A 14,657-nucleotide genomic window follows, 5' to 3' on the forward strand; every position below is an offset into this window, starting at 1 on the left:
CGGTTCACAAAACCGAAATATATCGAACTTTTAATGATGGCTGCAGGATTGTCACCGCGACTACCACCTTGTATGGTTCTACCATGGCAACCACAGTTAAATCATGCGATTTAACGGCGCCGTTCCACTGCGCAGTCGCAATAATGGAACGAAAGTTTTTCCACAATACCATGGCGCGGTCGGCCATTTTGGGCAGAAGATTAGAACTTAGATTGCAAGCATAGTACAGGTCTACAAGTAGGATATGTAGCAGCATGCACATACACAGCCACGCTCACCTGATAAAATGCTTGTTCTTGTTCGTTTTTTTTGTGGATGGTATTTGGCACTGTTGTACTTCTTAGGTCCAAGAAAAGTGTAGTATCTGCTAACGAAAACTGCGTAAAATTTTTATCGTAATTTTACAAAGAAATGCCCTTATTTACTTTCAAGCGAGCACTTAATTACATCCTTCTTTAGAATCCATATGTTTTCGACAATTTTAATTAACAAATTGTGATACTTTATTACCGGGGACGATTGCTAAAACACGACCAAAACCGTGGGGGGAGGTATTAATAGACGCGTTTTTGCTCGCTTCCAATAATTCGATTACTTTTTCGTCTTTGGGCTATTGATAAAAGGACAAAACGCGTATTTTCATTTCTCTTTCCACATTTTTGGACGGGTTATTGCAGTCAACCTCGGTTTCACACTGTTTTTCGCCGAGAACTTTTGAACGGGTAGAAAAACTTAGCACCCGTGTTTGTATTGTTAATACTGGAATTACTACGCGTCCTCAGATACCCTAAATCAAGACTTTTGTATAATTTTCTGTAGGACCCATATAGGTGCACTACATTTTCATACTAAATTCGTTCAAAAAATTTACCATCACAGCAACCCATATCTGATATTCCGCTCCTTTTTTTGTTTCCCTGCGTCGCTTCCAACGACAGCAACCCCGGTAATTTTTACACTTCGTTCAGTGTCAAACGCATGTCCCACGCAGGTTCCACTGAGTTCCACAATAGTTTGACACTGACCGAAGTGTCAAACTGCAATGTGTTAGAAAAGGAAAGGAAATGCTTCCTTCTCATACATATCATACTTGTAAACCTGTACTATGATTGCAAGCGTTGGTATCGGTTGGGTTTTGCCAGGGAATTTAGATCATAGCAACGCCGTGAACCTTACAACTTTGCGAAAAGCATTACCTATAAACTATGGGCTCTTAGGTGCGCATATTGGAAATAGAGCATAAAGTAACTTAAAGCGAAAAATCCAAACGAGATTTTCTGTAATTATATGAAGTGAATACGTGGTGTGCTTGGGCTACGGTTGCGGGCGTAATTTGTTGGTCGGCTGTGTGAGTGCTGGTGAATGTTAGCAGGATTTCAAGAACGCGTTAATTTTTTTTTAAAAAAAGCCCCTATAAGAATAGTGTGAGGTAAAGAAATACCCTCTGTAAAAGGGGCAGTTTAATATTACGACGACAACCACTGCTCGCACAACAACATATAGGCCGCTGTAACCAACCACCACCACCAACAACAACAGAAAGGCCACTGTAACCAACCACCACCACCAACAACAACAGAAAGGCCGCTTCATATAGGCCGCTGTAACCAACCACCACCACCAACAACAACAGAAAGGCCGCTTCATATAGGCCGCTGTAACCAACCACCACCACCAACAACAACAGAAAGGCCGCTTTATATAGGCCCACCGAAATAAACCGGACGCAACAACCGCCGGCCACGATAATAACTGCAAAGGCCGCTTCATATAGGCCCACCGAATTAAACCGGCCTTGCACCAGCAATAACAACCCCAACAGGCCGCAACAATTAAACTGACCTTGCACCAGCAATAACGACAACAACAGGCCGTAACAATTAAACCGGTCTTGCACCAGTAATAACAACAACCACAGCCTCTTGCTGGCTAAGTAGGTATTAGCCTATCGGGTGAGTCGCTGCCAAAGTAGTTAGAACTAGTGTTGGGAACTATCGAATGAATTCAACTATCGATAGTTAGTTACTGAATGATTTTAACTATCGAACGAATTTTTTCATTCATTCATTCATTCATTTGATTTGTTCTTTAGCTTGCCAGAAGCTGTTTTAGTTACCCCTCGGGGTAGCTAAAGAACAAACCTATATAAGACAAAAAACGTCGTGTTCCAATGAAACGTGATCCAGATACGGCTAGAGATTTAACATGCCAAGGCGACAACAATGTGAACCATATGGATCAATTTGTTGTTGCATTTGTATGTTAAATTTCTATCCGTATTTGGATCACGCTACATTGGAACGTAACAAAAACGTTAAATATGACTAAAATGGTGTAAATTGTGTTTGAAGTAAATAATGAAAATATTCAATTTAAATGCCTTTGTTACATGTTATGCAAAGCGCATGAATGATATGCAAATGACTTTGGTTCGCAACCCACAGAGTTTTTTGATCTCCCCCAAACCTGTGGGAGATTTTATGCCTCTACAACAACAACAACCTCAGGAAAGAAGGTTACTTAAAATGGATTTTTATCTGTATTATTCAAATATGTTTCAGAGGCATTATTGATTGCCTTAACTTATACATAAGCTACTGTTTTTTTTTTTTTTTTCAAAATTCAGGTCACATTTAATTAATATAAAAATTGCACATTAAATTTCACTTATAAAAGAAACATAAAACAAATATTTCAAGCACTTAAATACTAAAAGTCGCTATAGTTGTTCTAGCCAAAATCGGATAGTGCATGAGGGTCTATATTAAATTTTCGCCGCAGAGATGGCAACTGATTGTGTTATTAAACCCCTAAAAAAATTGATTGTAAAGTAAATAATACAAGTATGTACATCGAGTTGACATGAAAAATACCTTCAATGTTTAAATTGCTGTTCAAAAATATTATCATATCTAGTTTATCTCTTTTAAGTCGGTTTCTCCTGTCGTTAATTATTTGCCCTGCTTTCGAGAAAACTCGTTCTGACGGAACCGATGTTGCGGGTATACATAAATATTTTTTCGAAAGCATATATAGTTCCGGAAATGTTGACTGGCTACGATTCCAATAGTCTAGGGGATTATTTGAGCGATCAACAAAATTTTGCCTTAGATATTGCTCCAACTGAATATTTGCATTCACATTGGGCGCGTTTTGACAAATTTTTTTTGCTTCAGCAACTTTTTCATCGAGAAGGTCCCAGAGAGATACTTCGCTTTTATCGACCGATACTTCTCTTGGGGTGTTGGTAGAAACACTTGTGTTTTGTTGCCGTATTAGGGAAGTTACTTCTTCCACTAGCCATTTTGTTGTATTATTTGCATTAATTTCATTACCGAACGCAATTTTTTTAAACCTGGGATCTAGGAATGTTGATTTGGCGCACATTTTGTCAGACTCCAACTGCCCTAATCGTCTCCAAACCACCTCTAACAATCTGCTCTTCAAACTTTCTCCCTCTACAGTTTTCATTTTGCGATTTCGTACTGCGTATTGAAGACCTCTGATTAGGGGCACTACCAGTGACATCGTGGGATAATTTTCTCCTGACAATTCGATTGTCATGGCCTCTACGGGCTTGAAAAGATTAGTGTAGTCCAACAATGTTTCCCATTCTGATGAATTGAGGAAATCAGGAGCATTTGGTAAAGAAGTTATTATGGCAGAGAGTGGTTCTTTTACCAAGCATATGCGCTCCATCATTATAAGGGTGGAATTCCACCGGGTAGGGACATCTTGTTTTAACCTCAGTTCAGTAACGCCCATTTGCTTTTGCATATTTTTTAATTTTTCCGTCGCTTGAGAACTATGGTTAAAGTAAGTGACTATGGCACGACACTTGTTTATGAGCACAGTAACTTGTGGAACAGCTTTGATGGCATCAATTACACATAAATTTAATGTATGCGCTACACATGGGTGGTGGTGCTTCTGTAGCATTTCAATTATAGCCTTTTTAATATTAGCTCAGTTATCACTTACTACAGTAACTATTTTGTCAAAAACGGACCACTCATCAAATATTAACTTCAATTCTGTAGCTATATTTTGGGAGGTATGATTTCCTAAAATTTCCTTTGTTGATAAAACTGCAGAAATCATTTTGTTATCCCGAACGAAATGACTAGTAACTGACAAAAAAGATTTTTGACTATCAGAAGTCCACATATCAGTTGTAACTGAAATATGTGTTACAATGTTGAGCAAGTCATGCAGTTTCTTTCTTACTTCATTGTATTTAAAAGGTAGCATTGTATTTGATAAAACTTTTCTGTTTGGCAAGGAATATAATGGCTGAAGCTTTTTTGTATATTCTACGAATCCTACATTGTCAACGATGGAAAGCGGCTGCAAGTCTTTTGTAATCATCTTTAAAAGAGATTCATCAATATTATTTTTTTCTTGCTCTGAGAGCTCAGAACGTGTGCTGGTAACAAATAATTTTGTTTGAACAGTCCTTCTCAAACATCCACTATTGGAAATGTCTTCGGTAGGTACTGTTAACGAACTGCGCGCTGCACTTCCTGCAGTAGTTGACGAAAGAGAAGTGGAACTACGTTCCTCTTCTGAAATTACTGGCGCTATTTCTCCTGAAGTTAGATTCCTATGTTCTGAGGAAGACGGATGCTTACGGCGTAGATGGTCATTTAAATTTGATGTGTTGCCAGAAAATTTAAAAATTCTTTTGCATATATGGCATTTAACTTCATTGCCATTTTTAGTAAAAAACCCCCAAACGGAAGATCTCTTCAATCCAGGCCGCATTATAAATATCTACACAAATTAAATCGTTAAAATCACTTCCTCAGTTAAAAATATTTAATAATTACCACGCTTAAAACGTTTGTCGATTAGGTTGACGTATGTTAAATTTATTTTAGTATCTTTTTAACACTGATATATGCACAGCAAAAATTTAAAAAGAACGAACGATTCGAAGAAATAGTAATGAGCGAATCATTCACACCAAAAACTAGTAGTTCGATAAAATAGTAATGAACGAATCGTTCATACATAAAACTAGTAACTCGGAAAAATAGTAGTGAACGAATCATTCATACCTAAAACTAGTAATTCGAAAAAATAGTAATGAACGAATCATTCATACCTAAAACTAGTAACTCGAAAAAATAGTAGTGAACGAATCATTCATACCTAAAACTAGTAATTCGAAAAAATAGTAATGAACGAATTTCAAATGACTATCGAATGAATGAAAATTAGTGAACTATCGAATAACTCGATAGTTTTCATTCGATAGTTCCCAACACTAGTTAGAACGTAAACTTTAGAAATTGGACAAAACTAAATGCATTATTTTCTTAATTAAAATAAACAGAAAAGGGAAATTAGGATTAGACCACAAAAAATTTAGAAGTTGTACCTAAACCTTTACTTAAGAATTCTCGCATTTAAGGGGTTAGGTTCCTTTTATTTTTTTTTATGCGCTTCAGTAACACTTACTTTTAGTTTCACAAACTTAGGAATCTATTTATATATATATAACTAGTACATACATATAATTTTATGCACACTGGCGAGCGTTGTCGTATTTAGGACACTACAGTCTAACTATACTGGAGCTTAGCTACGGTTGACTTATTTATTTAAATGCAATTTTTCTTTGCATTTTCTTACTTATTAGTGAGATGAAAATGAACTTATTGTAACCAAATTAGATACGTCAACCTAAGAATAGAAAATAAAGCGAGCTCAGGGACATTATTAAAACGACGTACATATGTTCGAAATAGTATATTATATTATGTAATACTTTAATAAACTGGTAGCACATATGCGCATTGCTAACTCCATTGGAATGAATGTAAATTTTAACAAAATTGCTGCTCAGCTACTAAATGAATTGTAAACAAGAAGAAACCAACACAACCTAAATTAACCTATATGAAGAAAAGACCGAACAACCATTAGGTGTATAGTAATATTGCATTAATAAGGCAATGGGTATGTGGCCACATACTTATGACATATTTATGAAGTGTACCAGTGCCCTTTATTTCAGATACATGAATGTGTAAGCAATCTATAGGAATCAATCAGGTCTAGGTTTTATTCTTAATTCCTGTCGTAGTGACTAACAATTCAATGAATTTCCTTACTACGCCATTCAATCGATAAATGTACTACATATAAACGTTTTTTTTTTATTCATAAAATTCTAAATAAGGGAAACATTAACTAATAACAGATTGCCGTCATTGCTCTTTCTTTTGGTCAGCATTTTTTTTTAATTGAACCAACAAGTTTTAATTGAAGCCATAAAAACAAATAATCCCTTTGAAAAGTTTATAATTTTGGAAAACTTGTTGTGTTTGGTACTCTAATTATATACAGTTCATGGCATAAAATTATCAAGCGCGCTTACGATGCAAAATCAGCAATACTTAACATTCATATATGTATGCACGTGAAGAGAGGGAGATGGTATAATACAATATACCTGAATGTTTACCTACACAGACAATTTATAGAGATTTATAAAAAAAAAAATTATATATATATAAGGGCAACCCAAAATAAGAGGGAAAATTAACAAAATTTACACATTTGAATTTAATAAGAATAAGTTACATACATAATATCGGAAGGAATGTTTTAATTGGAAGTAATTAGATTGTATGCTATTACAAGTGTCTACATACCTAGCTTATGTATTTTCATATATGAAATGAATTGTAAATAAATAAGTATTTAAAATGGGAATGCTGGCAGTCCTTTTGATTTAGAAGGCACTAGGTAATACAGGTAAGGGGCCACCGAAAAATAGGTGCGTCGGTGGCCATGGATTTGAGGGTGGGACAAGCACCGGGCGTCGCAACAACACCCGCGGCACCCCCAAGATATATTCGGCCCTTTTCTTCTTTCATTTTAATTTTCAGCTTTTTATTTTAATTTTCAGCAGTCTTTTTTTTGATTTTAGAGTTAGTAACCGGTCATGTCCGGTTCGGTAATTTTTTTTGCGTTTAGTTTTTTTTGAATTTGAATTTAAATTTTTGAAGGTTTAACGGTCTGTCCGTGACATCCGGTTCGACCGGATGTTGTTTTAGTTTGAATTTATAAGCGTTTTGAGTCGGTCTCTGCGCTCCTGCCGTTTTTTTTTTTTGAATTGACAGATCTTGGTTTTGATAGGCATGATAGGAATTTTTTTCTGATTATGGCGCAGGAACAGTACGGTTGGCAAGGACCCGCCCCAGCCGACAATGACTAGCCACTGTGCACCAACACATCATGCCGACCGCCTTCCTTACTGCTTCCATTGTAAATGCGTATCCATAACAGGACTTAAGTTGAAATTTTACTAAATTTGGAAATTAAAAATCTTATATTTCACAAACTAAGAGTTTCCTAGAGTTGCGGATAATAATTTTGTGATTTTTAGGACCCCCGCCCCCTCGAAAGAAAAAAAAGTTGGAAAATCGTGGCACCTTATTCAAAATATTCCCCAAATTTTATTATCAGTTATTTGTATGCAATATTTTACTTTTGGCAACTCTGTTCGATCGTCATCGTGTCGTGATCTTACTTACTTAATTGGCGCTTAACCGTCTAAACGGTTATGGCCGTCCAACAAGGCGCGCCAGTCGCTCCTTCGCTCCGCCAACCGGCGCCAATTGGTCACACCAAGGGAGTTTAAATCGTTTTCCACCTGGTCCTTCCAACGGAGTGGGGGCCGCCTTCTACCTCTGCTTCCATAGGCGGGTTCCGATAGAAACACTTTATTGGCCGGAGCATCATCTTTCATTCGCATAACATGGCCTAGCCAGCGCAGCCGCTGCGTTTTAATTCGCTGGACTATGTTGATGTCTGCGTATAGCTCGTACAGCTCATCATTAAATCTTCTTCGGTACTCGCCATCGCCAACGCGTAGAGGTCCATAAATCTTTCGAAGAACTTTTCTCTCGAACACTCCCAAAGCCGCTTCATCTGCTGTTGTCATGGTCCATGCTTCTGCCCCATATAGCAGGACGGGTACGATAAGTGACTTGTAGAGTATGATTTTCGTTCGCCGAGAGAGGACTTTACTTTTCAATTGCCTACCTAGTCCAAAGTAGCATTTATTGGCAAGATTGATTCTTCGCTGGATTTCAGTGCTGATGTTGTTGCTAGTGTTGATGCTGGTTCCCAAATAAACGAAGTCTTTTATTATTTCGAAATTATGGCTGCCAACAGTAGCGTGGTTGCCAAGGCGCATATGCGTTGACTCTTTGCTCGATGACAGCAGGTACTTCGTTTTGTCCTCATTCACCATCAAACTCATCTTTACCGCTTCTTTTTCCAGCTTGGAGTAAGCAGAACTAACAGCGCGGGTATAGTATATTGTTCCAGTGCGGTTAAGTTCTGCAGCTAGTATAATTTTCTCCAGCATCAAATCAGCACAGTCGTGATCACGGTCGTTAAAAACGAACAATGATCGGCTGATGGTGGTCCGCAAACGTATCACGGTATGCCTGAAACAAGTTTAATTGAAGGGTCACAGCACAACCGATTTTCTCGTGGATTCTTATTTTATGGACCAAATTAAGCCAGAATCCAAAATTTAAGCTTTTTCCCCCGAGCCGTTTTTGGGAAAATTCGATTTAAATTTTGAAAATTACAAAAAATCAGTACAACTTTTTTGATATAAGATCCATGGATTCTATTATTTTTACCAATTTTTTTTTTTAATGAGAAAACATAAAAGTATGTAAATAATAAATTTTTTCTGGAACCATGTGTCCATACAAAATTCATAAATTATATTCTTTTATTAGAATTGTTTAGAAATCTTGAGAAAAAGAAACAATGACTTTAACTACAGGGGAAACATTACATTATTATATGTGCCTTGAATTATTCTCTCGCACTGCTTGGAGTAGTCTTCTTCCATAATCTGTATGGTCTTTTGGAACCTTGCAATTTTTCCAAATCGTTTTGAAATCAGCGTGTACTGATTCCATAGCTTGCTCGCTATAAAATCCAAGACCTTGCTGTGTCCTTTTACAAAACTCAGGAACATGAAAAAAGACAGCATGAACCTTAGCAGTGACAGAAATCGCCAAATCTTTGTAGCTTTTTGCGAATTTTTTTATATCTTCTTCATAAGTTATTTTGAGATCACTGGAAAAACATGAAGTTATTACATTATTGAAGTCGGCAAAGCAGCAAACATATTTCAAGCATCCCAAAGAACAAGAACTTCGCAAGATATCCACTTTCTCAAAAGTGTTCGACACGCGTTTCCTGCAAAGCCGTGTCCGCCATGAATAAACTGCTGGCTAACATTACATTTTTTAGCCCATTCAGCAGCATCTTTTTCGAACTCCTTGCTCATATGCTTATAAAGTGTGTTGATGACTCCTAACATTAAATGAAGTTCAGGTGGAGGAATAATGTCTATTATTTGTGTATCTTTTTTACTAGAAATAATGGGTACATGCACACAATTTTCATGGTTTTTTGCTTGAACTTTCTTACTACCACTCTCCCGCCAAGCAGTATAATTTTTAGCACAAGTTTCTACAGTTCTGTATTCTCCGCAAATATCTAGGTGGTCCTTGTGAGGAGAACACCATGTACACCTGAAAGAATAAGAATGGGACGCAATTCCTGTGAGAATGTTGGCTAATTTCAAGTCCGTTGCTATAGTCGCCTCATATCCACCTATTTGTAGTAATGACCACAACATATCTACGTTTTCATAATTTTCTTCAGTATGAGCGACAATTCCAAGCAAAAACAATTTCTTTACGCCAGTATCCTTAAACTTGGATGGAATACCAGCTCCCTTGTACAAAGTTCTTCGTCCTTCATTGGTGAGATTTCTATTCGTCGCTTGGACCGAAAGACAAATTTTCAAAAATCCACCTCCACCATCAATTCCAAATTTCAAGTGCGTTTCATTTCCACTTCTCTTTTCACGAATCATAAAAGACATTCTAGGGGTACCCGGGTCCACGTTTTGGCCTATATCTCGAGACGCTACACTCAAAAAAAAAAGTGTCACTATTAATTTAATACACGATGTGCAAAAATGAAACTATAAACGGTATCACTTCGTGGTATCAATGCAACGATAAATATTATAAAAAGTATAATTAAAAGTATCAATTTTGTATCTTGACTATTGATATGCCCATGAAAAATATTTGTTTCGCCCTTAAAATGTATCAAAAGGATACCTGTATATGGGGTATTCCACATCATTTCGACCAACTTTGAAACCGACCCCTTTATAATTGGCTGAAAGTTTTTCTTCTTTTTCTAGCTTACGAAAGACGTTTTTCAGAATTTTTTCAAATTTTTTCATCCAACTCAAAAAAAGTTATGAATTAAAAAAAAACAAGTAAGAACGGGACTGTCTTCGGCTGTGCCGAAGACTTCATACCTTTCATGAATGGGGCTGAACAATAATCTTATCCCGTTGTAATCTCCGAATAATCGGATGTATAAGATAAGAAATATATAGTGAACAGATCTACATACCTTAACGATTTTTAAGAAAAATATAAAATAAAAAACAGGTAGGTACTTTGTGTGAGGATGCAAAGTTTCAAGTTTTTTGTGGTCTGCGTGTAAAAACTATGACTACGAATCACGTATTTCAAATATATATGACGAAAACGTAACTATTTGATGAAATTTGATGAATTTTGAAGATTCTAGCCGTAAAAAAGGGGTCAAAATGACAGTTTATATGAAGTATATAATATATATACGACCGATCTCTATGATTTTTTCAGACAACAATATATGCTATATACGTAAGCATTTTGTGAAATTTGAAGCTTCTAACTGTTAAAACGGGGCAGAAATTGCGCAAAGTTTCTTATCTGAACAATCGGTTGTATGAGATATATACTATGTGTACCACCGATCTCAATGATTTTTTCAGACATCAATATATGCTATACACGTAAGCAGTTGGTGAAATTTGAAGCTTCTAGCTGTTAAAATGGGGCCGAAATCGTAAAAAAAATATATATATACTATATATATATATACTATATATACCATCATATATATATTATATATATCACCGATCTCTATGATTTTTTGACACAACAATACATACTATATACGTAAGCAATCGGTGAAATTTGAAGCTTATAACTGTTAAAATGGGGAAGAAATTGCGCAAAGTTTCTTATCTGAACAATCGGTTGTATGGGATATATACTATATATACCACCGGTATCTATGATTTTCTCAGACAACAATATATGCTATACACGTAAGCATTTGGTGAAATTTGAACATATCTAAACGATTTTAAGATAAATATAAAATAAAAAATAGGTAGGTAATCTGTGTGAGGATGCAATGCTTCACGTTTTTTGTGGTCTGAATGTAAAAACTATGGCTACGAATCACGTATTTCAAAAATATATGACGTAAACGTAACTATTTGATGAAATTTGATGAATCTTGAAGCTTCTAGCCGTAAAAAAGGGGTCAATATGACAGTTTATATGAAGTATATAATATATATACCACCGATCTCTATGATTTTTTCAGACAACAATATATGCTATATACGAAAGCATTTTGTGAAATTTGAAGCTTCTAACTGTTAAAACGGGGCAGAAATTGCGCAAAGTTTTTTATCTGAACAATCGGTTGTATGAGATATATACTATGTATACCACCGATCTCAATGATTTTTTCAGACATCAATATATGCTATACACGTAAGCAGTTGGTGAAATTTGAAGCTTCTAGCTGTTAAAATGGGGTAGAAATTGCGAAAAGTTTCTTATCTGAACAATCGGTTGTATGAGATATATACTATATATACAACCGATCTCTATGATTTTTTCAGACAACAATATATGCTATATACGTAAGCAATCAGTGAAATTTGAAGCTTATAGCTGTTAGAAATTGCGAAAAGTTTCTTATTTGAACAATCGGTTGTATGAGATATATACTATATATACAACCGATCTCTATGATTCTTTCAGACAACAATATATGCTATATACGTAAGCAATCGGTGAAATTTGAAGCTTATAGCTGTTAAAATGGGGTAGAAATTGCGAAAAGTTTCTTATCTGAACAATCGGTTGTATGAGATATATACTATATATACAACCGATCTCTATGATTTTTTCAGACAACAATATATGCTATATAAGTAAATATTCGGTGAAATTTGAAGCTTCTAGCTGTTAAAATGGGGCTAAAATTTGCGAAAATATATATATATATACTATATATACCACCATATATATACTATATATACTACCGATCTTTATGATTTTTTCAGACAACAATATATGCTATATACGTAAGCATTCGCTGAAATTTGAAGCCTCTAGCTCTTAAAATAGGGCAGTAATTACGAAAAGTTCCTTATCTGAACAATCGGTTGTGGGGGATATATACTATATATACGACCGATCTCATAAATTTTTTCAGGAAACAATATGTGCAATATACGAAAGTATATGGTGAAGTTTGAAGCTTCAATCTGTTAAATTGGGTAAGATATTACAAAAATCCCTTTTTCTGAAAAATCGGTTGTATGGAGGATATATGCTATAGTGGTCCGATCCCGTCGGTTCCGACAAATGTCTAATCGGACACCCAAATACACCTGCTCACCAAATTTTATCAAGATATCTCAAAAATTGAGGAACTAGTTTGCATACAAACAGACAGACGGACAGACGGACAGACGCACATGGCTAAATCAACTCAGCTCTTCAACCTGATTATTTCGGTATACTTAATGGTGAGTCTATCTATTTTCCTTTAAGGACTTACAATTTTCGGTTTCGTGACGAAATTAATATACCATTTCATTTTCATGAAAGGTATAAAAATAGGTAGGTAATCTGTGTGAGGATGCAAAGCTTCACGGTTTTTGTGGTCTGCATGTAAAAACTATGACTAAGAATCACGTATTTCAAAAATATATGACGTAAACGTAACTATTTGATGAAATTTGATGAATTTTGAAGCTTCTAGCCGTATAAAAGGGGCAAAAATGACCGTTTGTATGAAGTGTATAATATATATACCACCGATCTCTATAATTTTTCAGACAACAATATATGCTATATCCGTAAGCATTTTGTGAAATTTGAAGCTTCTAGCTGTTAAAACGGGGCAGAAATTGCGCAAAGTTTCTTATCTGAACAATCGGTTGTATGAGATATATACTATATATACCACCGATCTCTATGATTTTTTCAGACAACAATATATGCTATATACGTAAGCATTTGGTGAAATTTGAAGCTTCTAGCTGTTAAAATGGGGTAGAAATTGCGAAAAGTTTCTTATCTGAACAATCGGTTGTATGAGATATATACTATATATACAACCGATCTCTATGATTCTTTAAGACAACAATATATGCTATATACGTAAGCAATCGGTGAAATTTGAAGCTTATAGCTGTTAAAATGGGGTAGAAATTGCGAAAAGTTTCTTATCTGAACAATCGGTTGTATGAGATATATACTATATATACAACCTATCTCTATGATTTTTTCAGACAACAATATATGCTATATACGTAAGTATTCGGTGAAATTTGAAGCTTCTAGCTGTTAAAATGGGGCTAAAATTTGCCAAATATATATATATATATATACTATATATATATACTATATATACTATATATACCACCATATATATACTATATATACCACCGATCTTTATGATTTTTTCAGACAACAATATATGCTATATACCTAAGCATTCGTTGAAATTTGAAGCCTCTAGCTCTTAAAATGGGGCAGTAATTGCGAAAAGTTCCTTATCTGAACAATCGGTTGTGGGGGATATATACTATATATACGACCGATCTCATCAATTTTTTTAGGCAACAATATGTGCAATTTACGAAAGTATATGGTGAAGTTTGAAGCTTCAATCTGTTAAATTGGGTAAGATATTACAAAAATCCTCTTTTTCTGAAAAATCGGTTGTATGGAGGATATATGCTATAGTGGTCCGATCCGGTCGGTTCCGACAAATGTCTAATCGGACACCCAAATACACCCGCTCACCAAATTTTATCAAGATATCTCAAAAATTGAGGGACTAGTTTGCATACAAACAGACAGACGGACAGACGGACATGGCTAAATTAACTCAGCTCTTCAACCTGATTATTTCGGTATACTTAATGGTGGGTCTATCTATTTTCCTTTAAGGACTTACAATTTTCGATTTCGTGACGAAATTAATATACCATTTCATTTTCATGAAAGGTATAAAAACACCGTTTTTGTTTTCAAAATGTTATAACTTTTTCAAAAATTGACCGTTTGGGATCTTTTTTTTTTTTAATTGTTTTTAAATGTACTTTTCGGAAAAAATACAAAAAAATTTTTAGTTTTTTTTTTAATTTTTCAGTTTTTCGAGATTTTTCGAATTTCGCCATTTTTTTTTCTCATAAAAAACTTCAATCAATTCTCGTACATTTAAAGACAAATTTAAAAAAAAAAGATCCCAAACGGTCAATTTTTGAAAAAGTTATAGCATTTTGAAAACAAAAACGGTGTTTTTTCAAAAATTCATAACTTTTTTTGAGTTGGATGAAAAAATTTGAAAAAAATCTGAAAATCGTAAGCTAGAAAAAAAAAAACTTTCACCCAATTCTAAAGGGGTCGGGTTCAAAATTGGTCGAAATGGGATGGAATACC

This window comes from Eurosta solidaginis, chromosome 4 (genome assembly GCF_040869045.1).
Source record: "Eurosta solidaginis isolate ZX-2024a chromosome 4, ASM4086904v1, whole genome shotgun sequence".
In the NCBI taxonomy this organism is placed as follows: domain Eukaryota; kingdom Metazoa; phylum Arthropoda; class Insecta; order Diptera; family Tephritidae; genus Eurosta; species Eurosta solidaginis.